We start from the raw sequence: 25,189 nt of genomic DNA, 5'->3' as shown, positions 1-25,189 counted from the left end.
TGGAGGGTTCTGAGGGAACCGCCTGCCCCAGACAGACGCTTGTTTCCTGGGCATCTACTATGTGACCGCACCACTCACACTAGTGGGATTCAGTGAGGCCGGAGACAACAGTGGAGGGTTGGGTCACCCTCAGCTACACAAGGAGTTCAAGGCCACCCAGGGCTACACCAGAGTCTGTCTCTGACAGAAGCAAACAAAAGACGCAGCCCAGGTACCAAGGGCAGAAGGAAACAGCCAGTTTGAGGAGCAGGCACCCACAGAGTGTGTCGACATTTTGGCTCAAAGCCGCCTGCACTTTCTAAACTGGCCTTTCTCCATTTTCAGCAGATCAAGACGGCCCCAAGAAAAACGAGCTGTGAGTAGTGGGAGCTCATAGTCCATGGGGCTGGCTGCAGCTCACAGTAAAGTGGCCCTGGGCGGGGCCAGGGTCCCTGTCCACAAACCCAGACTGGCTGTGTGGTCCTGCCCCCAGGGAACCAACTCTCAAACTACCAAGCAGCAAGGCCATCTCACTCCCACACCACTCTATTCCCCCATGGCGGGGTCTATGATACCCCTGACACTCTGACACCCTAGGTGTTAGAGACCACTGACCCACTCCGAAGGGGAGCCACCCAAGAAAGCCAGCAGTGAGAGGGTGGGGGAAGCATCTCAGGCCATGGCTGCTGCTAATCTTGGGGAACATGCAGGGTGGCGGAGGGCACTGCAGGGTGGTCAAGAGGAGGACATGCAGGGTGGTAGAGAGGAGGGCATGCAGGGTGGCACAGGAGAGGAGGCACACAGTGTGGCATGGAGGGGGAGGGCTCCAGAGACACTGCTTCCTTTCTGCAGCGCCAACCTTCGGTCTCCATGACTCTCCTTTACAAATCAACTTCCTACGAAGACTCAGACGGGTGAGCAGCCCAAGGCCACACAACTGGAAGCCACCTGTCTCTTTGGGGCCCAGGGTCTTGCCCCTGACTCAATTTGTTAATTTTACCTAGACTGATGGAGGCAGGACCCCAATGCCACCCCTGCCTCCCCTTCGGAGGCCCAGACCAGCACCCTTTGAGGCGTGAGGTAGGAGTGGGGAGCAGTGAGTCTGATCCTCTCACTGCTTCTCCACTCCAAGGCTGGAGTCCTGGGTTGGTCTGCGCCAGTTCTCTGTGAGGAACACAGATGTCTAGAACAAAGCGAGTCACAAGAACCACACAGCTTCAGACAAGGCTGGCACAGTCTTCACCACTGCCCCAACACCCTGTCTGCCCATCAAGACTGGGGAATCAAGCCAGACACAGTCTTGCTATGTGGGATCAACAGTGGCTTCCTGTCCCACACACGTCCCACCCCCAGCTTCTGTGTGTAACCTGGAGAGCTCACAAGCCACTTCAGTGAAGGCCTCTGAAGGTCAGATGCACTCTGACTCAGCACAAAAGTCAACGTAGGTACCAACACAAGACGGTAGGAGGCTGTGTTCCGGCTGGGTACCTCACAAAGCCGTGTGGCAAACAGGCCTGGGACTTACGGCTCGGTGTGCAGACTCCCAGGTGGGTCTGTGAGTTTTGCATACATTTTGGATCTAACACAGGACCCACAGACTGAGAAAACTATCACCACACGTTACTAAGGCACAGGTGGATGGATCCCAGGTGTGTGAAGCTGGAGCTCTTAGTCTTTGCCCTGCTTAACGCACACTGTTGGGGACAGTCCATCCAGTGCCCTGCTCGGCTCCTAGCTTTGGGCCCGTGGCGATGCCTCGCTCTGGGCCTCTGTGCCAAGAGGCCTCGAGGTCCCTGTCCAGGACAGTACAAGCAGGAAAGGGTCAGGACAACCTTGCAGGAGCCCAGCTTCCTGCAATCACACACCACCTACACAGGATCCTGTCCCCAGGCAGCAGGAAGCTGGGGGTGGGGGCTGAGCACTGGTACGGAGTCCTGTACACCTGGCTATGACCCATCTCTGATGATGGAGACAATGTGGGACACACACACACACACACACACACACACACACACACACACACACAAAAAAAAAAAAAAAAAAAAAAAAAAAAACACCCCTTCCTCTCCCTCTCTGAAGTCACCATTCAGAACAGCTTCCTCACGGGTCACCCTTGTGCTAATCTCTGTCCAGTTTCACGATGCAACCCAGCCTGGCATTAAATTACAGAAATCCTCCTGCCTCAGCTTCTCAAATGCTGACATTACAGTGTGGGACCTAAGTGGCAGTTCCGGCTAGCCTAGTGTGTGTAGTGAGTTCTCTCAAGCTCTGTGAGGACAGCACTGGACACGCAATCGCAGATGAGGCCCAAGAGGCTCTGAGGTTGAACCCCTTTGCCAGAGTCAGGATTAAAGGAAGGCACAACCTGGGCCGGGCTTAGAGACCATGCTGCCTCCACCTTCACTCCAGGTGGGATCTAGGGCAACAGGGGGAGAGGAATGCCACTTCCAGGAGCATGCAGGCTTCTCTTGTGGTATCCTGAGGGCAGTGGCCTCCACTCAGCCAGCCACCTGTGAAAGTTCTGAGTCTATGGTCTTTAGGGGACAGTCCGGGAATGGACAATGTCCTGCAGCCTGGGCACAAATCCCACTGCACTGCTCATACACCAGGCCACTTTCTGCTCTGGGATTCAGTTTCCCCATGAGATTTCCAAGGGGAGGGTGAATTCTGCACTTGGGCTATGCCAAGTTCCATGGCCAGGACCTACTATAATCTGGTGCCTGAACTGGTACCCCCACCTAGAATTTGTTACTATTCTGCAGAACTGGGGATGAACCTAGGGCCCCATGCACGCTGAGAAAATGCTCATCACTGAGTCCCACCCAGGCCATGGTCCACGTTTGAAAAGCGGAGGGGCTGGCCCCATGTCTATATAGTGGAGTCCTTGGACCGGAGGGTAGGAGGTGAAGGGAGATAACACACCCCACATGCTGGAGCCCGAGTCACTTGGCACCCCAATGAGGGTAGCCTGTGCTTGCTCCTCCCCCATGACTCGGAGCTGAGTGGGTGAGACTGAATGAGACTTAGTGTCCCCTGGCGTAGCAGAAGGGGGTGTGGCGGCTGGAGGTGGACCCCGAGAACCCTGAAGGAACAGTGTCCTTCGCCATACCAGCACGCCCACCCTTGCTTGCCCATGGGGCTCATCTGTGTAGGCCACTCTGTCTTTTCCTCAGTCAGTACTCTGCTTGCTTCTTTCCCACAAGGCCATGTGGTATCACAAGAACACGGAGGTTGTGGTCCATGAGGCCTGGGGGCTCAGGGCACAGGGAAAGTCTCTAGACAGGCTGGGATCACATGTAGTTCTGCTCTGCCAAGGTCCAGCCACGGGAGGGGGACAGTTAAAAGAAGCAGCCTCAGTTTCCCCGTCTGCACACTGAGGCTAGGCTGCCTGCCTGGGAGGCTCAATCTGAAGACTAACACAAGTCAGGACTTGGCAGCCACCGACTTCCCACCACCTGGTCACTCACTGTCATCACACCCCAAGGGATGATTTTGCCTCTTTGGACAGGTGACAATGTCTGAGGACAGGTCTGGTTGTGACAACCAGGGGCCGGGAGGGGAGGAGGTCATGATGCTATCAAATGTCCTCCACCAATGAGCCCCAACCCCAAGGGATCAGAGGTTCAGGCCTCAGGTCATTCATAGGCAACAGAAAAACAAGGTTTTTCCATATTACATGTCAATCACACGGGGTCTGGTACACACTGCTTGAACATCTGCTGCACACCAGGCCCCGCTCCAGCCCAGAGCCACACTGGTGAACTGCCTGTGCAAAGCGGTGCTCTCGGGGGACGGGACACGCAGGATCCACAGTGCTTGTCAAATGTTCCCACACCCTTGCATGGACACACCACTCACTCAGACAACGCCATCCTGGCAGACATGTAGGCTCCTTCTGTCTTTGATGGACAACCCACCCATTGAAAGGACCCTGTTTGTGTGCCCCATGGGACAGGTGCCCCAGGGAGTTGCTGGACAGTAAAGGATGGGACACCAGGAGCATGCCAAGTCCCACTCCAAGGACCTGGGTCTGTCCCTCAACAGCCTCCCACATCTGCACACCAGACACCCTGCCGGCTCCATGCAGAGGACCCTAGAGGGAGCCAGAAGGACACGAGGCTGCAGCTGGCTCGTTCCCTGCATCACAGATAATGTAAACACCACAGCCTTCCCACCACACCAACCTTCGGCTGCCTGGCTCTGCCGTCTTCACCAAGCTGGCGACTCCCCCCATCTGGCGATTTAGACTGAAGGAGGCGTTCGGACAAACAACCGGGCATCTGTCACCTCCGAGGCCGATAGCTACGCCTTCTGAATCCAGCCCCAGCAGGACCCCTAGGCCGCCTACTGGCCCAGTCACTCAGACTTGCATAGTTTCTAGGAACATGAAATCATGGAAAACCAGCAAATGACAGAGTGTTCCTGAGGGAGGAGACGGCCTGTGGGCAAGGTGTCTGGGTGCCAGTGGCCAGGCTGCCCTGTGCCTGCTCATGTCCAGTCATGCGGGACTGAGGACCAGCTGGGCGAAGAGCGAGTGCTGGGGTTACAGGTACACCGCACCATGCCTGAATAAGGCAGTCAGTCTGCTTTTCCTATCTAAGCACAGGAATCTTTGAATCTGGGGTCCACCTTGTGCCTCCAGCACATCTCAACCATGAAACCGCCTTCAGGGGAGACAGCAGGTCCACACTTAGACTTCCTAAGGCTTATAGTTGACAAGGGGCATCTGATGCCTCAAAGGTTCCAAATGCACGCAGCTCTCCAAGAGTGATGTGGGTACCTGCACTGACATCTAGACAGCCCTTAGTACAGCCACAGGTGGCTTGTGACTCTTATGGTGGACCCACTTGTGGCTGAGCACCCCCTCAGGCCTCATGATTCTCCCACCTCAGTCTCCAGAGCACCTAGGAATACAGGCTTGCACCTCTAGGCCTGGCACACCAAGGACTCTGAGGCTCAAACCTCCCATTTCCACCTCGTACTGACCAAACAATGCTCTGCAGGAAAGAGGAAATGTGTGGTGTGTCTCCGGGATATACAGAGAGCTCAGTGAAACTGGCCAGGCAGAGAGTGAGGCAGCCTGGCAGACAGACAGGTTAAAGAGAAAAAGCCTGCCCAAACTGTAAGCCAAGCACAAGAACCAGGACTCAGTACTTCCTATCATGGAACTGGGCTAAGGGCATCATGGGATCGTTCTGTCTGAAGAAGATGATGGTAACCTCAGTGTCGGCAAGGACATGGCACAAACAGAGCTTTCCAGCTCCAAGGTGTATATATGGGTAACACACCTGGCCATCTGGTCACGCCACCCATACCTTAGCACCTGGCACTGACCCCAGACTCAGACCTCACAGACCGTGCTGAATGTGACGATTCTCTGCCATTCAGAATGTCCTTGGCCAAGGGCACATCCATCAGAATTATATCAAGCAGTCTTCAAAGTGCACGTCCTGAGTTCTCCCAGCAGGCTCTGCTGGGAACAACCTGGGTGCCTGTCACCAACCAGATGAACAAACAAATGATCACAGATCAATAAACAATGCTTGATTGGCCAGGAAGAAGATGCCAAACAGTCACATGACTAGACCAGCCCATGACAGTGGACTTTACGAATGGAAAATCAATACAAGAAAGTCAAAAACACAAGGTACCCTCAGTCCTCAGGAGTCACAGGCTGCCAGGGCTGAGGCACAGTACTGCTGGCCCGGCACCTGCCGTTGGCACCCTGTTCCTGAGGAGCACACAAGCTCTCATTCACTCTCATCCGCACTCGGTGCCAGGCACCAGGCACGTAATGGTTACACAGGCTGAGGCTGCTGGTCAGGCCACCCACACCTCAGCACCTGGCACCGACCCCGGCCTCACACCCCATAAACCAGCTGTGGGCCAACGGTCTATGGGCAAGCCCAAGACCAACTACCTGCTTGTCCTTACAGCCACCCCGGGATGTGGGGACACACTCACAGGGTCTTTCCTGATGACATCCACCTCCAATGTCTGGGACCAGAGGGTACGGACTGTCCTTGCACAGGCTACCTACATCTGCCAGGGGTGCTCTCTTCTCACCACCCACGCCACTGGGTCACCAAGCCACATCACCATCAACGCAGCCTGGAATCTGCTGCTGTCACCACCCACAATGTGGGGTGCCGGCATATCGGCACCCACTTCTTACCACCCACTCTGTCCCAAGCCTCTTCAGGACTCCTTGCTGGCCTCTGATTCTGCCCTGTCTGCTCAGCTGGGTTCCCAGGAGCAGCCAGGGCTACCAAGTGAGAAGCAGCCAGACAAAACAGGAGAGAGAAGACGAAAGGGAAGAAAATCGGGACGACAACGGGGAGTGCTCACCGCACAAGCGTGAGTACCCGGGTTCAGATCCCGGCACCCACGTAAAGAGCTGGGCGTGGAAGTGTGTCTGTAACCCCGGGCCTGGGGAGGAGTACGGAAGGATCTCTGGGCCCTCTGGCTGCCAGCCAGGCTCGCTGCGAGCTTCCTCAGAAATAAGGAGGTCATGGCTGAGGAAGATGCCTGACGTCAACATTTGGCCTGTGTCCGCGTGTGCTCCCCCACCATGACCGCTGCCCCTGCCCTGGTCCCCAACAGGCCTCACTCGGTTCACTCCCCTCCGGCTCCTCAGACCCTCACTGTTACACACGCACACACACGCACACGCACACGCACACACTCACCTGGTTGATTTTCCATCTCTCACCTTTCACCTCCTCTCAGGCTCTCTTTAATGTTTATTTTATGTATTTATGTGTGTATAGGGTTATGTATGCCTCGGTATGCTTGTAGAGGCTGGAGGACAACTTGCGAGAGTGGGTTCTTTCCTTTCACCAAGTGGGTCGTCAGGGTTAGCAGCAAGCCCCGTTACCCACTCAGCCATCTCGCCTGCCTCTCTAGGGCTTTTCTGATCATCCACCTTCCTCAGCAACCTGCGGTCACCAACCCCCACTGCAGACCCCACCCAACCCTGACAGTCCCCCAGTACTCGCTGCCTCCTCCCCTCATAGAGCTGGCCTATGGAACTCCATGTTCCCTGTCTGGGCCTCTGAGCATTCCTCAAGAGACAGTTACCAAGCAGAGGTTTCATCCCTCACCCTGTTCCATCCGGCAATCCTCCAAAACAAGAAAATACCAAAGCCCTTACATTAGGGCCAATACATAGCCCCTTCCCTCTCAAGCGCCTAGACCCCAAGCTCCATTCCTGTCCCAGCTGCCATGTGGGAGCAAACTGGGACCCATGTGCACCACCCCCTCTGTGAGCCCAACCCAGGTACCTACTTCCTGTGTACCCACCCTGCCCCTTGGATCCCCCGACTTCCCTCCACTGTGAGGGGGTATGAGGCACCGCCCCACACGGGTGTATCAAGCACTCTGAGCTCCTGTTTCAGACCCCATCATTGCGCAGACTGGCCCTCCAGCCCTGCACTCTTCTCTCTCAGCAGGCTCCAGGTGAAGGCACGTGACCCAGGCCTGTCCAGTCACAGTGCTCCATCTCTAGTCCACAGAGGTGGCTCAGGATGGTCACATGACCGGACCAGGTCAATGGAAACAAGATGGAAATTCCCACAGGATCTCCTAGATCAGTTCTCAGCCTTCCTAATGCTGCAAACCTTTAGTACAGCTCCTCACGGTGTGGTGACGCCCAACTGTAAAATTATTTTCACTGCGACTTCATAACTATAGTTTTGCTACCGTTATGAATCATAATGTAAGTATCTAACACGCAGGTGTTTGACCCTCAGGTTGAGAACCACTGTTCTAGAGGATGAAGCTATGTAAGGCTAGACACGCAGGGCCTCCTAGAGGCAGCAGTGAATGGGAGAAATCAACCCAGAAGGCAGAACAAGGCAGCAACGTGGAGCCCTGAGACCAGGCTCCTGGGTCCAGCCATCAGCTGTGGCACTTTCATTGTGGGAGCCATTTGCTGGATCATCGGGAGCTGATCTATATCCCTGCCAAGTCCCAACTGTCCCCGGGACACCCCAGCTATCAACTCCAGCTTCCTTCACCTTCAGGAGCCCCGAGTCGCCCACACCGTCACCGTCTCTTCGAGTTCCCAGACAACTGCTCTTGGCCCTGCTGTTCCCCACAGGGCTGCCTCGTGGGCTGAGGGGTTGGACAAGGTTTTTGCCCCCTCCCTCTCTCTTTCCACACCTGATACAGACCCCAATAAACCAGAGGCTCATCCGTGTACCTGAGGCCACTCCACTGGCCGTCAGCTCCTCACATACCAGTTAGACAAAGAGAGTCGCGAGAGAAGAGGCCTGTGTCCCTGGAGCCCACTCTCCCCATCTGTCAACAGGACACTGAAACACAGCTTCCCTGCAGCACAGGACAGAGGCTTCCTTCCTCACAGCAGCAGCCCCAGCACCCTACAGTTTGGACATCTGCTGACTCCGAGACAGAGCACAGCCCAGCAGTTTCACGGTGGGTGGACACAATTCCTCGGGGCTTTCAGGAACTTCTGGGGACTTGGCTTTGCTCTGGCGGAGGAGACAGCTAAGCTGGCAGCTCTGACTGGGGAGAGGGCTGCCCGAGAGAGAACTACAGAGAGATATCCCCAAGAGACGGAGTGTAAGAGCGGAGCGGGGCAGAGCGCCTGGATACAGCTGTGCCTGAAGGTGGGATGGACTTTCGTTTTCCTTTCGACTCAGATCACAGCCTGGCAAGACAGGCACTTATAGACCTCAGTCATACAGACTCACTTAAAGCCCAGCGTAAGTTTCAGACAAACAGGTGTTCACACGACTAAGCAAATCTATTTCCTGTCCTATGCAGAGACTCCAGGTGAGGGCCCCCTTCTGCCTCACGCAGGTGCACCTGTGTTCACACAGGACGGGCACTCTGGAGTGTATTTACAGGAAGGTCCAGGCTTACTTGGCAGATTTTACCTAGAATGTCGCCAGCCAACTTCCCCTTCCTTACTCCCTGGGAGGTGTGGCGTCACCAACACCACAGCCGGTGGCGTCACCAACACCTCAGCCTGTTGCTTCACGACTGTGGAAGCTTTGCATAGGCCTATGTCCAAGAAGTGGGCAGGTACGACAGGAACAAAGACAGAGGATGACACTGCGGGGTGTAACGTCCCCAACGGGATGGGCTCCACCTCTTCTGTGGTTCAGCCCAGCCACACTGGGCTTTAATCTTATGAGGATCTGGGACATGTCATTACAGGGTGGCACCAGGGCTCAAGAGGAGGTCGCAAGTATTAGATAGGTTGGGCTCAGCGTGCTGATGCCAAACCTAAATTCCAGAATGGGGAGGCTGAGGCAGGAGGTTCAGGAGTTCAAGATCACCCTGGGCTACACAGCAAATATGCGGCTAACCTGGGCCACACACACACACACACACACACACACACACACACACACACACACACACAGAGGAGACAGACACTGAGTCAGTTTTGAGACGGCACCTACCAGGACCACCTCCCTAACGCTCCCAGACAGACAGTTGACCTCCTCCTCCTCCTCCTCCTCCTCCTCCTCCTCCTCCTCCTCCTCCTCCTCCTCCTTCTCCTCCTCACCTGCTCCTAGACAACAAAAAACAGGTAAGTCACAGGGCCTCTTAAACCCCAAACTGCTCAGAATAAGAACACTTAACTAAGTCCCAGGAGGCACAGGGCAGATCTGGAGTGGGTGAGGGTCCTTCTCCTAAGGGCTGGGGCTCTGAGGAGTCTATGGGAAGACACTGGCTACCCAGGCAGTCAAACGCCACCAGAGAGGGTCCCTCAGCATTGCTGAGCCTCAGTCTCCCGCTCTATAGAATGGGTGAAGAACCATCCAATCCTCAGGAACCACAGTCTGCAACTGTCACATCAGCCATCAAGAAGTCCCACTGAGAGCCTCCCTCTACCCGGCCACCTGTGGGTCCTCGAGAAGTTCCAATGACACTGACCACCCAGAAGAGGTGAGACTACTGTCCAAGGTGCCCATGGTCAGAGCCTGGCAGGCCAGAGGACTTGAGAGTTGGCTAGAGACAGGCCCATCACTGAGTCCTCTATACCCTTCTCCCGGACGCTCCTTGTCCCCACAGAAAGGTGGGGGCTCAGATCCCAGAAAACAGAACCAGAAGACAACCAGGACAAGAGCAGGGTGTCCCATGCTCTGGAATATGCATTATCACCACACCTACACTACACCTGGGACAGTGACCCGCCCGCCACACACCCGTCCGGGGGCTTTCTGATGATGAACGTAAGGCAAACAGCTGTCCTTCCTGTGAGTCCTGGAGCCTGTGGCTGCACAGGAGGGCAGGGCCTGAGCTCACATCCAGGCAGAGTGAGAATCTGGGTTTGAATCCATGCCTCTGCCTTCCCAGACAAGTGGCCCACACACTGCACCCCTCCCCTCGCCTGCAGCTGGCACAGGAAAAACAACACTTGGAGGCAGAGGGGCCATGGGCTCCCAGAAAAACCTCCCCGGAAGACTGGTCACACTCCAGAGGCTCAGCAAACACCGGTGTGCACACCGACGTTGGCTCTTGTGCCTTCTTGCCCTTGCACCGACACCAGTTTTCCCACGCCATACCCCGGCTGTCTACTCTTGCAAGTGAGGACAGCACAGTGACCCCCGAGGCATTCCACTGGGGCCACCCCAGCTCGCTTCCTTGGACTGCCTCCTTCCCAGGACACCACCACCTTCACCAGCCTCTTGGTGCCCACCCTTTCCCCAAATCATCACATTAGCTCTCCAAGGGGAGGGAACAAGGTCTGCCCTGCTCGCTGTGGGACGTCTGGTGCTCAAGGCAGGGTCAGCTGCATTATGAGTCCCCTCACAGAGCCCGTGGAGGCCAGGAGTGCCACTATTCTTTTGTGATGGCTAATACTGTCAACTTGACAAGACAGAGAAGCATCCAGGAGACTGACGTCTGGGCACATCTGTGAGGGCGTTTCTGAGTTGGACTAACTGAGCAGTTAGTCCAACTAACTACGCAAGGGCAGCATCGTCCCATGGGCTGGGGTCCTAGAGTGAGTGCCAGCCTTCACACCCACGCAATGTGACCGGCCACTTCATACTGTTGCAGCCTGCTGTCACAGACTGAGCCCTCCAACCGTGGCCAAAATAAACCCTTCCTTAAGTTGCATCCCTCAGACGTTCTGTCACGGCAACCAGACAGTAGGGATGATGTAGAGACACTAAAACAATCCGATGACCCAAGGCCACACCACACGGAACCGTAAAACCTGAATTTGGAGATGGGCCCTGGACCTGGCCTAAGAGCCCTCACTCCCAGCAGGGGCTGTGAGGTTCTTCTCTGACATCTGAGAACAGACCAAGGTACCACTTAAGGGTAACGCCCACAGCAACCTTCGTGGTGTCGGTAAAGGCCCACAGGAGGGTCAGAGAAGGACAGACAGCAGGGAGAGTGGAGAAAGAGCTGCAACAGGGGCATGATCACCAATCATCTGGGAATTCAGGGAAGGAGACAGGAAAGGAGAGGCAGCCGAGACCTAGCAAGGCTCGCAAGGTCCACGGGGATACTCAGTGTTAGCCAGGGACAGCCAGCCTGGGACTGGGGATGCAGGAGGAGCAGGGAGGCACACAGCTGGGCCCCACGGGGGCTTCCAGCGCACCACGGGCCTTCAGGACCAGTGTGCATTTCACAGAGAAGAAGTCATGGGAAAAAGTACCTACCTGTGGTTTTAGTAGGAAGAGGTTGGGGGAAGCGGGGTCTTCCACGGGCACTCCAGTGCCTGCTGTGGCCCTAGTCCCCACCAGCACCAGTGCCGCGCTGGCCCGCTGGGACACTTGGCAGCAACGAAGATCCTGGGAGGTGACTCCCGCTGAACGGGGCAGCAGACAGCAAGCTCCATCCCAGGGAAGCAGTGCCGTGTGCCCGCTCACCCCAGCACCCTTACTAAGTGCCAGGGCTCCAACAGGGACCATGTGGGTCGCATCCCCAGAGGGGCCTGCAGGTCTTTCCCCCCTCCCAGGGGGGCTTTCTCCTGGACAGCCTAGCAGGCCTCCCACCCACCAGCTGAACATCCTCCTGACTTGCTGGCTTTCCTACCCCCCATTCCTCACTCCAACACTAAGCATGTTGTTTACTCTCAGACCTCAGTTTCCCCCTGAAGGAAAGAAAGAGCTTAGCCTCAGCTTTTAACACTTTTTTTCTCCCCAGATTCCAAACTCTTCACCAACAAATATGTGCTGGGTATGGTGGCATGCGCCTTTAATCCCAGCACTTGAGACAGAAACATAGGAGGGCAGATCTCTGTGAGTTAAGGCCAACTGATCTACATAGCAAGTTTCAGGACAGCCAGGGCTACATAGAGAAACCCTGCCCCCACCAAAAAAAATAAATAAATAAAAAATAAAAAAGCACTGTGGGCCTACTATGTGCTTGAACAGAGTTAAATGACAAAGGGCAAAAAAGGCCTTACTGTGTGCGGGTGTCAGGGGTCCCGAGGATTAGTAATCCACACACTGAGTACTGGAGCCTACTCAGACCAGAGTAGCCTTCCCCCAACTCACCCTCCCAAGGCCAACCCCAGCTTCCTCTTCCTCCCACAGCCCTGGGGCAGGAAGGAGGGAGGCCTGGGGAACAGCCATATCAACATCCCCCACAGCTCCAAGAGAAGGGTCTGAATGGAACTGATGGCAGGATGTCACCCGGAGTCAAAGGAAATGGGAGAGAGGAAGGGCTGTGTGTGTGTGTGTGTGTGTGTGTGTGTGTGTGTGTGTGTGTGTGTAGAAGAAGCCAGAGGGGGGGGGGGGACACACGACACGGACACAAGGCAAGGGGCACCACAGTGGGCAGACACTGAGAGGGGGAGCAGAGGCTGGGGAAACTGAGTCAGGGACAGATGGAGAAGATGACTGGAGGGCCACAGGCGCAGGGAGAGATGGGAGAGGGGGGCAGGGAGATGGCTCAGTGGGTAAAGCGCTTGCTGTGCTCTATGAGGACCCGAGTTCAGATCCCCAACACCCACATAAAAGCCGAGGTAGGAGTGTGACATCTGCAGTCCTAGCGGTGGGGATGGGGGGTGAAGACAGACACAGGAAGGGGGTTGCTGGCCTTCCAGCCTAGTGCAATGGTGGGCCCCAGGTTGAGTGAGTAACACTTTCTCAAAAGCTAAGATGGAGAACCACACAGGAAGACACCCAACATCCTTCTGTGGCCCCTATGTGCGTGTGTGGGCACACGCACGCGTGCAGGGGCAGAGGTACAGGTGAAGAGATAGCAAGAGGGCAACAGAGATGTGGAGAGACACACATGGAAGGCACAGGACAGGAACAGTCATTCTGAGGAAGAGGCTCTGGGGAGGCAGCCTAAGGCTTCCTCAGTCCGGTGCCCACAGGGTTATCTCACGGAGCCAGGGGACTGGAGGAGATGCCGCAGTCAGGGCTTCCCAGGGCACAGAGCCCCGAGTGCCTGTCACGGTCCCCAAAGCCCATGCTAAGGAGGGTTATCTCGCTGCACCCAGAACCCTCTACTCCTGATTCTTTTCTTATTAAATGGTTCAAGTCTTTTAAAAACATTATTTCCTTCGTTCTCCCCACCCCAACACTCCCTGATACTTTGAGACAGGGCACAATCCAGCCTAGTACTTGAGGCTTGCCTTGACTTAACTCAAACCGACTCCAGTTTTAAAGCATCCCCCCCTGCACGTGCCACCACCTGACACACCCACAAACGCGGCAGTTCATGCACTGAGCTCCAGCACATGCGCAGGCCTCACGCCTGCCAACTCTCACAGGTGTGGCTCTCCCCCTCTGGAAAACCTGCCCCTCTTCTGCCCAGACAGCTCCTCCTCCAGGATGCCTCCTTGACTACCCCACCCTCCAGGATGCCTCCCTGACTACCCCACCCTCCAGGATGCCTCCCTGACTACCCCATCTCTGTACCACACCCCCAACGGGTCTGGCTCCCTGGTGGCTTGGGGGGTAGCCTTACCACTTCCCGCTGCACCCCCTTCTCAACCTCACATCCTTTCAGGACCCATCACAGCCCCTAACTCCCACTGTGGTCTGCACACATTTGTGAAGCATATGGGAGTATCTGCCTCAGACAGACAGAAAGCAACTTGAAACGGCCCGGGGCTCTGTGACGGCATGACAGGCTGGCCACCGAACCCACCTCAAGCCACCCAACCTGCTTCGGCTCAGGCTCTTCCCCAGGGATCCTGGCCAGTGTCCCACATAGAAATGGAGCTCACAGCACTACTCCTGATGGAGCTGAGCTAAGGAGAATCAACATGAAGAGCTAAGTACAGAAGGCACATGACATGGTTGTCGTCAGAGGCAGCCAGCATACGTAGGGACATGCCTGCAATCTCTGACACTCTGCACAGCATGCCGCAGGCGCGCCAAGATCCTGTGGCCACTCTCCTGAGTACACCAGCCCTCTGATGTTGCAAGCGGCCAGCAGACCTGACCGGGTACAGTTCTTTTCCTATACACACACCTGGCATGGGGTTCAATTCACAAAACAGACTCAGTAGGAGATTAACAAGAATGACAATAAAATTTATTATAATAAATGTCCTGATGAAAGTTTGCGCTTTGCGGAAATTACTGAGTAAAGTCAGGTTACTTAAATCTTCAGGAGTATTGGCAACCGTTGTCATAACAGATAATTAGGAAGTGACTAGCAGGTATGCAGTATATATGCAGGTAATATGCATATATACTGTGGACACACAAGGCGATACGCGTGTCAAGTCCTAGTCATCAGGGCAAGTTCTCAGCACACCGCTTATTTCTAGAAATTTCCATTTAATATTTTCGGACCACTGCTGACATAGAGTAACTGAAAATTTGGGAAGATGTGGGAACTACTGGACTCTGTGATGTGGCAGCCATAGAGAAAAGGCAGTCAGTGAGCATACTTCCAGAAGAAGGCGCGGGGCAGGGTTGAGTCCCCACAGCCTCGAGTCTAAACCGTCACTCTCTCAAATGTGCTCTTTAGAAAGCAGCATGGGGGAGGCATGTTAACCACCCCAGTCCCCAAGACTCCAGGAGCAAGGGGCCCTGGCTGCTTCTGGATCTTGGTAGCAGCTTCTTCCTAGAGAGTTGCAATATGCCTTCATGCAAGACACAGCTACTGAGTGTCCGGTGTCTTCTGGGTCCAGCACAGAGGTCTCTCTCCAGGCAAAAGAGACCCTGCGCATGCTGGCTGCCTCTGACGACAACCTGAATCAAGCCTGTGTGGCCTCTGAAAACTGACCAGCGGCCACCCTCAGTGTCTGGGAAATAAGAGGACCGAGCAGGGGGAGGAGACACTGTCCCTGCAGCCAGTGGTTCAGACTCAAGCACCCCAGAATCAGACGTGCATCTGCTGAGACGGAGCAGAGGGCCTCGGCTGAGGCCAGATCTAAACCCACCGAGGAGGTGTTCTGTGACTTGAGGAGTGTACTAAGACGGAGACAGACACCCATCAGAGGAGCATGGCACAGCAGCAGGGTCGGGATGCTTCTGGAGAACATCCCGGAAGATAAAGCAGTGTCAAAAGATGTTAAGCAAGGCTTTCAAATACAAGGCAGGCCCTGGCCATCCCCGAAACCCTGAAGCTCTCTGACATCAGTACAGAGTCCCGGGGCCAGTCCTGAGTGTGTAACACGGGGGACAGGTGGGGACCACAGAGATCAGGGCAGCCCAGGAAACCTCAGGCTGCTCAGTTTAGAACTCTAATTTTTCTCTACAAATGTCTGAATGTCAGTTCAATTAAAACCAGAAAAGCAGTCAGGTCCAGGGGCACAGGCCTGACATCCTAACTCCTGGGAGGCAGGAAGATTCAAAGTTCAACGCCAGCCTAGGCTACAGAGAGAGTTCTAGGCCAGCCTAGGCAACTTAGTGAGATCTTATCTCAGAAATAAAACGCGAGAAGTAGATTGGGGCTGTAGTTCAATGGGAGAGAGCCTGCCTAGCATGCGTAGGACCCTAGGTTCAATTCCCGTAACTACAAAGCCAAGTGACCAACCTAGAAAAGCCACATCACTCAACAAAAAGCACACGAAGTAAACCCTCCCTTAGTAGGAAGAATAGGCCCAGTGGGGGAGGGCGGCAGCGCCTTGCCCCAAGTCGCAGCCATCTGGAGGGAGCTGGGACCAAGAGCCCTGTTGTCTGTCCACCCTGACACTCAGGAGGAAGTGAGACAGAGAGACAACATGAGTGGCTGATACTTCCTAACCGCTGAGGCCAGGGGCTCGTGCCGGGCCTCACAGCGGGAAATGAGATGGAAAGGAGGGTAAACTGTGGGGACGGCCTTGGCCTCAAAGCCATCTCTCCACCCTGGCAGCTGGGTGACCCTGCAGCAACCACCGTGGCCATCTGCGCTCTGCGCCTCTGCCGTGGGGGGGACTGAGTTAAAGGACTACAGCTGGCCCCGTGGGTGTCAGTCAGGTTTGTAATCACTGCCTTTGATAAGGGGGAAGCTGAGGCTCTCAAGGGCCGGCTCTGGATTCCAAGAGCCTGTCCTGCTCAGCCTATGTCACCATCCCCTCCTGTCCCCAGGGGGTGGCAGCTACTGGTACTCCGCTCTGCAAACTCAGTCCAGGGGTAGCCGAGCAGCAACAGCTCCGGGCCTTGCTTTCAAGCGGACTGGTGGTACAATGCAGGCTGTGCCAGCTCTCTGACCTTGCCAGCCTTCTGCCACGGACCAGCCCGGGTCAAGAGCCTGGTGGATGTGAGAATCCACTTGGCAGCCGGGCCACAGATGCCATCATCTCCTCAGCAATAATGGCCTCCCTGGTCCTCCCCAGCAATTTCTGGGGCTTGGCCCAGCCCTCCAGCTATTTCAAATGACTCATGCCCACAATTCCTCCTCAGCCCGCAGCTCAGGATGGGAGAGAGGGGCACCCCACACCTCTGTGGTATGCCTGCAGCTGGGCCAGTTATGGCCCATGCAGCACAGTACCTGCCTCACAGACAGCAAGGCCTGGGGGGCAGGGGGCAGGCACAGACTGCTGCTGCTCAGGGGAGCTTCTGTGACGTCACATGAAAAAAATCAAAGCCACTCAAGCCATACCTAAACTCACAAAAAGCCACACCACCCACACTCTAGCTACAAATACACCTACGATGCCACATGGACAATGCCCTGGCGGCCTCCAGGAGTCCAAGGCATCATCACCATGGCAAGCTCTGAGGCTGCACACCCATTCCCCGCAACAGGGACACAAGGCCTAGAGATCTCCCTTTCCCCAGACTGCTTCCATCACTAAGGAACTCAGGGAGAATGTAGTAGCTATATCTAGTGCTTGGGACTCTGTTTTTCCAGTTCTGTCAAGCCATAGCCAGGTGACACCAGGCTGGACCTAGGGACCAGGACCTGCAGGGTAGTGTTTTAAACTCTGCAACAGGTGACTACCAGAAGGTGAGACTGACCGATTCAGAAATCGGACTCCCTTCAAGAATGTGGCTCAGGGCTATAGGAATACCTCAGTGGGTGAGAGATCATGCTGTGCTAGCCTGAGGACCAGAGGCTGGAACTCCAGCCTCTCTGGAACAGGCTGGGTGCGGTGGCACACAGCTTTGATTCCAGCAGATACTTGTCAGGTCCAGGCCAGCCAAGGCTATACAGTGTGACCTTGTATTAAAAAAAAAAAAAAAAAAAAAAAAAGCCTGGCTCAGCAGTATGGGCCTGCAATCCCAGAGCTGTGGTTGTGAGTCAGGCAGGTCCCAGAGGCACCCTGGCCAAGTCAGTCTAGGCCAAACGGCAAGTTCTGGGTTTAGTGAGAGACTCTGTCTCAAAAAACACAAGACGGGGAGCGACAGAGGAAAGACATACCACATCAACCTCTGGCCTCCCCAAACCCACAAATGGACTTGTGCACAGACACACACACACCACCCACAATAATTATAAAAGGAATGTGGCTCGGTGGACAGAGCGCTCTCCTAGCGTGCCCGGAGCCCTGGTTTCCACCCCCAGCACTGAATAAAAGTAGCGTGGTGCGTGCCTGTAACGCTGGCATTTAGGAGGTGGAAGCAGGAGGATCAGAAGTCAAAGGTCATCTTCTGTTCCATAGTGAAGACCAGTCTGACTCACAGGAGACCCTGTACACACACACACACACACACACACACACACACAGGCACACACACACACACATACACACACACACACACACTCCCTTTCTGTGGGAAGAGCCCTGACTGACCACCTCTTCTGCTGCCTCTCCTCACCAAGCACAGAGAGGGAGGGAGGAAGGGAGAGAGGGAGGGAAGGAGGGGGCAGGTCCAGGCCCCAACACTAGCAGGTACTTCGGATGCCAACCACACATCTGATCCTCACTGCTCCTTAACGTGCAGGTTCCAGGGACTGGCCCAATGACATACTGGTTACTCTCAGTCCATTAATGAGACGCTTGTTTTAACATGAACTAGGAAATCATCATTTATAACATAATGCATCAAAACCAGCAGGGCCTTGACTTCTTTGGAAGAGACTAAACATATTCAGGATTATGGGAACCCTCAAGCCAGGCAGGTGGCATAGGCCTCTAATTCCAGCATTCCAGAGCTGAAACTGGAGGGTGAGGAGTTCAAGGTCAGCCCGGGTTTCCTAAAACCTAGTCATGGACATTATCACAACCATCACGTACCCACAGGCAGTCGTGTGAAGTGGTAAGGCACTTTGGGAGTTTGGCAGCTCCTCAATACGTTAAGTTTTAATGGGACCCTTTAGCCCAAGAACCCCACTCCTAGGTTAAGTATTAGACGGAATTGAAAACATACATGTACCAAGAAAAACACGTGTACAAACGTTCCCAGCAGCAGTATTAATCACAGACAAAAAGGAGCACCAACCCACCGTCCATCTACAAGTCAGTGGACAAAAAATATATATAAATGGTCTATTCACACTAGGAAATACTATTCACTCATATAAAAAAGTACTGCTGAATGCTATGGTAGAGAAACGCTATTACAAAAGGCTGTAAAGCCTATGATTCCACGAGGAACCATACAGAGAACTATCCAGAACAGACAAGTTCACTGACAGGCAGTAGGTGTCGGATGAAAGTGGCCAGGGCCGGGAGAAAGAAGTCTGGGAGCTGATTGTTAATGAGGGCTGCTTTGGGGGATGTGAAAATGTTCTAAAAGTAGACGATGGGGACAGTGTGTGACCTAAGGATCCTAAAACCCACTCAAGAGTTCACTTCCAAAGGGTGAGTCGGATGGTTAGCGGAACAGACCTTCAGAAAGCCGTTATGAAAACACTTAGATACGGTTTTTAAAACAAGATAGGGTAAACAGATAGGCTCGGGCAGAGGCGGGTACAGCGGTTCACGAATAACTTAACACCTTCTTTAGGCTAGAGAAACAAACCCAGTTCTGCACCTCCCGGAAACAGAGGCTGGAGAAGGGGGCACGTCCCCAGTACGAAACCGGAGCCTTCCACCCCGATCCGCCTAACCATGCCGGGCCTAACCATCAGGCAACCCTGCTGGGATGAAAGAAATAAGGGGTGGGGTGTGGTGAGGGAAGGGCCCAGGAGCAGTGTGGACGCAGGGAGGCACGGGGGCCGAGGGGTAGCAGCCGCTTCTGGGGTGGGGGTGGGGGTGAGGGCCAAAACAGAGCAAGCCCCCTTCCCCAACGCGCGCGCGCCTGGAACCCCGCGGGGGGTGGGGGGGACTTTCTGCCGTCCTGGCTGGCGAGTCCTAGCGGCCAGGCAGGCACGTGACGGCCCGGGCCTCAGTTTCCCCCACGTGTAAAAGCAGGAAGCCGGCGGCACACCCGGGAGAGCGAGAGGAGGCATTCGCGTTCTAAGAACCACCGCGTCGTGGGCCGCGACCTCCGCAAGTTAACTTCCCCGCGGCGCCGCGCGGGTGGGGCTCCAGGCCACGCGTGTCTCCCTCCCGTTACCCACCCCCCCAACCCCTGCGGCGGCTGGGCCTGTCCGTCCGCGCCGCCCACAGTCCCCACCGCCCCGTGCAGCCCCGACCCGGCACTGGCCGAGGCCGCCGCCGCCGCCGCCGCCGCCGCCGCCACCTACCGTGCCCGAATCGGCGCCCGCGCAGACTCCGGCTCCCTGCCGGCCGCCAGGGAGGCGCCGCGAGGGGCGGGGCCCCGTGTCGTGACGAAAGGGGCGGGGCCTCTTGTGATCACGCCCCGCCCCTGTGGCCGAGACCGCTAGACCACGCCCCCTGCCGCGGCCCTCTCGCCCGACGACTCCAGGCGAGCCGGGAAGCCTTGGGAGGCGGGACCTGGATAGGCCCTGCCCACACGGCCTCGGCCACGCCCCCGCCCCGCGGCTGGCCCTGCGGCAGGGAGGCGCTGCTAGGGGAGGGCCGCGCGTCGTGACGCAAGAGGGGCGGGGCCTGGAGGGACCGCCCCTCTTCCTGCGCTGCCCCGCCTTCGCCCCCGCCCTGGGGGCGGGGCTCCCGCCGCTTGGGGCTGCCGCTCTGGCTCCTACGACCCGGCGGGCGTACCCCACTCGCACAGCGTCCTGCAGGGTTCAGCTACTCAGGCCAGCGTTCAGACGCCACGCGGGCTGGCCGCCCTTCACCCCAGACAGCAGCCAGCCCTAGGTGTGCATAGCAAGGGAAAAAGTGCAGGCTCGCCTCTCCCTGCGTCCTCTTTATCCTCTGTTTACACCTTACGTACATGTGTGTGTGCTGCTCCCTGTTTAAAATACATTTCTGGGACCGGAGAGATGCCTCGTTTGGTAAAGACGCTTGCAACCCCCGAAACCCACGGAGAGAAGCGACTCCACAAGGTTGTCCCTGACCTCCACGTGTGTGCTATGGCACACACACACAGAACTAAAAATAAACATTTAAAATGAAATTCTGGAGTTTGCGAGGTGGCTCAGCGGGGTAATAGCGCCTGCCTCCAAACCTGAGAACCTGAGTTCGTTCCGGGACCCACATCATACAAGGAGAGAACAGACACCCTCGACCGACAAATTGTCATGTGACCTCTGAGGTGTTGTGAAACAGTATCCCCCATACCCAATACAAAAATAAATGTAATAAATCTATTCTAGTTACAACTAGCACAAATATACACGCACGCCAGAGAAGTCAAGGCACACGGATGTGTGTTTGTCTTCCATTCATGCGTTCCATAAAACAGTGCCTGTCCTGTGGGAGACGCTGGACTGACAGAGTCCCCACCTGGGCGAAGCCAGTTTTCTACAATAAAGCCACATGACATAGCGTGCATATTTGAGATTTTGTGTGGCTAACCTGACACAGCAGCTGGAAGTTTCATACTATTCACAGTTGAAGAAAGATACCAAAGAAAGAGGTCCCAAAGGGACTTCTGCTGGGGGAGGGCTCTGTGCTGGGCTTTATGATTCTGTAAGGAAGCTGGATCCCTCAACAAGCCTTCACAGTAGAGTGTGTGTGTAACTGACCAGACAGGAATAGGGGCCTAAGCTGGTTCAGGGAGGAAAAACGGAGTTCTTACACCACAACCTGAAGTTCAGGCAGAGCGGCGTGTGCTGCTAGTCCTGAAAGGCACATTAGTCACAGATACAGCCTGGTAGGGAGGTCAGCCTGGGGCCTTGCATGAAGTTGGGTAGGCAGGACGTGGTGGAGGTAAGAGGATGCTGCCAGGATCCTGTGCATTGGGAAAGGGAGTCTCCACCATGTCTTGATGAAATGAGGACTGGGAAGGTGTTCGTCAGGGAAGGGCGTGGCTAGCCGTGCTTTCTGTAGAGACACCTCTCTGGATGCTCTTGGGGAGGAGCAGGCAGGGTTTGATTCCTTCCAGGGGTAGTTAAGCATTCCAGGGTAGGCACAAGGGTGCAGAAGAAGGGCTCTGCTTCCAGAGTCTCTGGGCAGAAAAGCGAGACACAGATCTGAGTGGAGGGCTCAAGTGGGCATTCTGGCAGCCACCCAGGGTAGCAAACACTTGAGGAAGGAAGTCCACTCCCCTGTCCCACTTCTGGATCAACCTGGGAATCTGATGTGACATTGAAGGCGGGTTAACAAGCTCATTTCCATCCCATCCCTGTCCCTGGACTGGGGCCTTCCAGGATGGGCACCTCCTTCATCTGCTCGACAACCCACTTCCTTAGCGGGCTCACAGAGCATGGCGCTTAGGGAGTCTCCAGGGGATGTTTGTCAACAGCATGGGATAGAGATGTAGCACAGGTCTAACCTCTTCCTAGCACTGACCTCCCAAAAGGCTGTGTGGATGCTGTATCAATGGCTCTGCTTTCTTCAGGCACAGAGCCTGTAGGCGGAGCTGTTCAGAAGGGTACTGGGGAGTGGGGGCGAAGGATGTGGCTGAGGGATCGGTAGATCACTCTCCTAACACTCTCAAAACCATCCCCAGCACCACCAGGCTTGCTGTGTTTTGTTTTTCATCGTCTTCAACCTGCCTGTTCGTGCTCCCCAGCAGCCTTCTGAGGTTTCTTATCACCACCACACACACTCTACAGGGGAGGAAACCGAGGGTCAGTCAGGAAATCTGGTTTGAGGGTTACAGCTGCCTCTTAGTACTAACGCGAGCCCAGGTCTCTCTCACCTTCTCCAGGGCTCTGGCAGCAGAAGGCGGCTGGCAGTGGGTCCCTTCTCCGGCAGGAAGCAGGTGGGGTTACCATTTCTCTCTGGTGGTCAGGCTTCAGAGAGCACCCTTTGGACTCTGACTCAGATGACCTGCTGCCACGGTAACGCGGCTCCAAACAAGGCGCTCATCTCTGGTTTTTGTCCTGTCATTTTTGTTTATTTGCACTCGTGTGTGTGTGTGTGTGTGTGTGTGTGTGTGTGTGTGTGTGTCCAGGTGTGTCTGTCCATCCAGGTATGTGTGTCTAGGGCAACCTGAAGTGTTACATTCTGGAGTCCTATCTACCTCCTTTGAGACAAGCTCTCTCATTAGCCAGAAGCTCACCAATCAAGCTGGACTGGCTGGGGCACAAGCCCCCATCCTCCTGTCCCTGCCTCCCCAGTGCTGGGATTACAAGCACACCCTTCTCCACCCAGCATTTTCATGGGTTCTGGGCATTGACCTCACGTCTTCATGCTTGCAAAGGCAAGAGCTTCAGTGACTGGTCCATCTCCCCAAACCCTTTTGGTTTTTTTTAAAACAGAGTCTCGATATGTAGCACAGGTTGGTCTTGAACTCATGATCGTGCTGCCTCCGTGTCCCAAGAGCTGGGATTAGTCATGTACCGTCACCACCAGCTTTAGATGCTCACCTCTTTAGAGCCTCCCTGGGACACCCTGGAACCATATCCTCATGAACTCAGCTGCTGTGTGCCCTCCAGGGTCTGATGCTGACTGATGCTGACCAGTGCCCCTGAGTACTTCCAGGGCTACTCCTTCCTACTCTGCACACACACACACACAGACACACACACACACACACAGACACACACAGACACACACACACACACACACACACACACACACACACACACAACCTATGGTGTACCTCAATCTCAGAAGATATGGGTTAGGTGCTCCAACAGGGAGACACTTTGTCTTCCCAGAGGCCCTGGAGTCAAATATTCAAGATCTCGGATCAAATGTGGGAGGTGGGAGTCGGGGGTGGGAGTTCCCAGCTCAGCTGAATTGCGGCTGTAAGCCCGGTGTGAGGTGCAGGACTCCAGCAGACTCCTGGAGAGTCTTCCAGAAAAGTGGGCCCTGCAACCAGCCCATTTTCCTTCAGTGTCGCCCCTAAATCATGTTTTGAGTTGAGGTTGAAACTGGGTTTTGGTTTCAAAACACAGCGTGGCTTTTCACCTTGAAGCTCTGGAGTTCTTCCTCAGCTGGCCAGGGCCTCACAGGTCCAGGACAAGCTGGAGTCAGGACCTGGGGCAGGAGCAGCAGGTTCAGGGCGCCTGCTGTGATCACCCTGGCCATGGATGTGTCCTTTTCCTCGCCAGTGTTTATTTTGCTTAGAGTCTTTTGTAGGCTTTGTTTTTCTTACAGCGTGTCTTACGTGCTTGTAAATTTGCTGGCAAAACAATAAATAAAAAAATAATGACTGTTATTTCCTCCTGGGTTTTTGTGTTTGTTTTGGCAAGTGTGTGTATCTAATCTCAAGGATGCTAATTTGCCCAATGTGTTTCACCGGTCAGTACCATCAAGAAAACATGGATATCACTGGACTGAGAGCAAAGGAAGGCGTTTTTAAGATTAATCAAGTTGGTGAAGTCCTGCTCTTTCTCCTCCTTCTCTTTCCCTCCCCCTCCTTCCTTCCCCTCTCTCTCCCTGCCCCACTGTTCCCCTGTCCCCCTGTCACCAGCCTCCCCTCCCCAGGGTCTCCCCCAACTCCCTACACAGTAGAGGACATCCTTGACTATCTGATCTCCCCGCCTCCACCTCCCAAGTGTTCTGATTATAGGCATGTGGTACCACACCCAGGATTTTCTGTGCTGGGATCAAACCCAGGGATGCGGGCAGGCTAGGCGAGTATCTACCAACTGAGCTGCAGACCCAGCTCCTGTCTTCTTCTAGGACTCATCCGATCAACACAAGTAAAAGAAAACAGTCCTGTAAATAAGATCAAAACCATCCTTTCAACAAGCATGAAATAAAAACTCAGAGTGACCGGTTAGCAGCTGAATCGACGTCCACGGAAATCAACTTTCTCTTTGTGGAAATGTGAGATCATGGTGCATCACGCTATCCGCAGGACCTTGGAGCTAAGCAATTGTGAAGGTTAAGTTCATGTGGCTTTTGACTGTGGGCTCTGCTCTGCGACAGCACATCTTTAATTCCTCTGCTCAGGAGGTGGTGGCAGGAGGATGAAAGTTTCAGATTATCCTTGGCCACACAATCAATTCAAGGCCAGCCTGGACTATAATATCAAAGAGAAAACAAGGCCGCGTGCACACCATAGGAGCTCATGGTAGTGAGAAAAGGAGAGGGAGGAAGATAAAGAGAGAAATAGAGAAATAAAATGATGGTAGGAATTGACAGCTCCTGGTGGGGAATCTCCGCAGCCTGCCCTTAGACTCAGTCATGGAAGATTGGTGATGTGTTACAGAGAACCACAGCTTCAGAATCTTGGGTTTGGAGGGACAGTGGGGCTACCGATAGGCAGAGGAAGGGCAAGACCCAGAACGAAGCCATCACGGGACACATCCTAGGCCCCAACTGAAGAACAGACCAAATACTTGTGCCTCTGGATCATCCCAGGAATCCTGGCCCACAAACAAGCCTGTCTTCTTGCCCAAGATGCTGGCCACCCTGTGGGGTAGGAGGAGAGAACCAAAGTCTGGGGAAGAGGCAGGATGTAGACACCATAGCACTAGACCCAAAGAAGGCTAGGCAACGTGACGCCTCTGCTTT

At 55.0% G+C, this 25,189-nt stretch overlaps 1 protein-coding gene across 2 annotated transcripts in view; it reads right to left on the bottom strand.

Moving 5' to 3' along the window:
* The window catches only part of Tpst2 (tyrosylprotein sulfotransferase 2), a 35,494-nt gene extending 15,297 nt beyond the window's left edge, over window positions 1-20,197 (bottom strand). For both annotated transcript variants that reach the window (XM_059249367.1, XM_059249368.1), the window contains exon 1: window positions 19,936-20,197. The gene's annotated coding sequence lies outside the window, so the exon portion shown is untranslated. The remainder of the gene's footprint in view (window positions 1-19,935) is intronic.
* Window positions 20,198-25,189: the final 4,992 nt, after the last annotated feature.

This window comes from Peromyscus eremicus, chromosome 23, assembly GCF_949786415.1.
Source record: "Peromyscus eremicus chromosome 23, PerEre_H2_v1, whole genome shotgun sequence".
Lineage (NCBI taxonomy): Eukaryota > Metazoa > Chordata > Mammalia > Rodentia > Cricetidae > Peromyscus > Peromyscus eremicus.
This window is presented reverse-complemented; position numbering and strand designations above follow the sequence as displayed.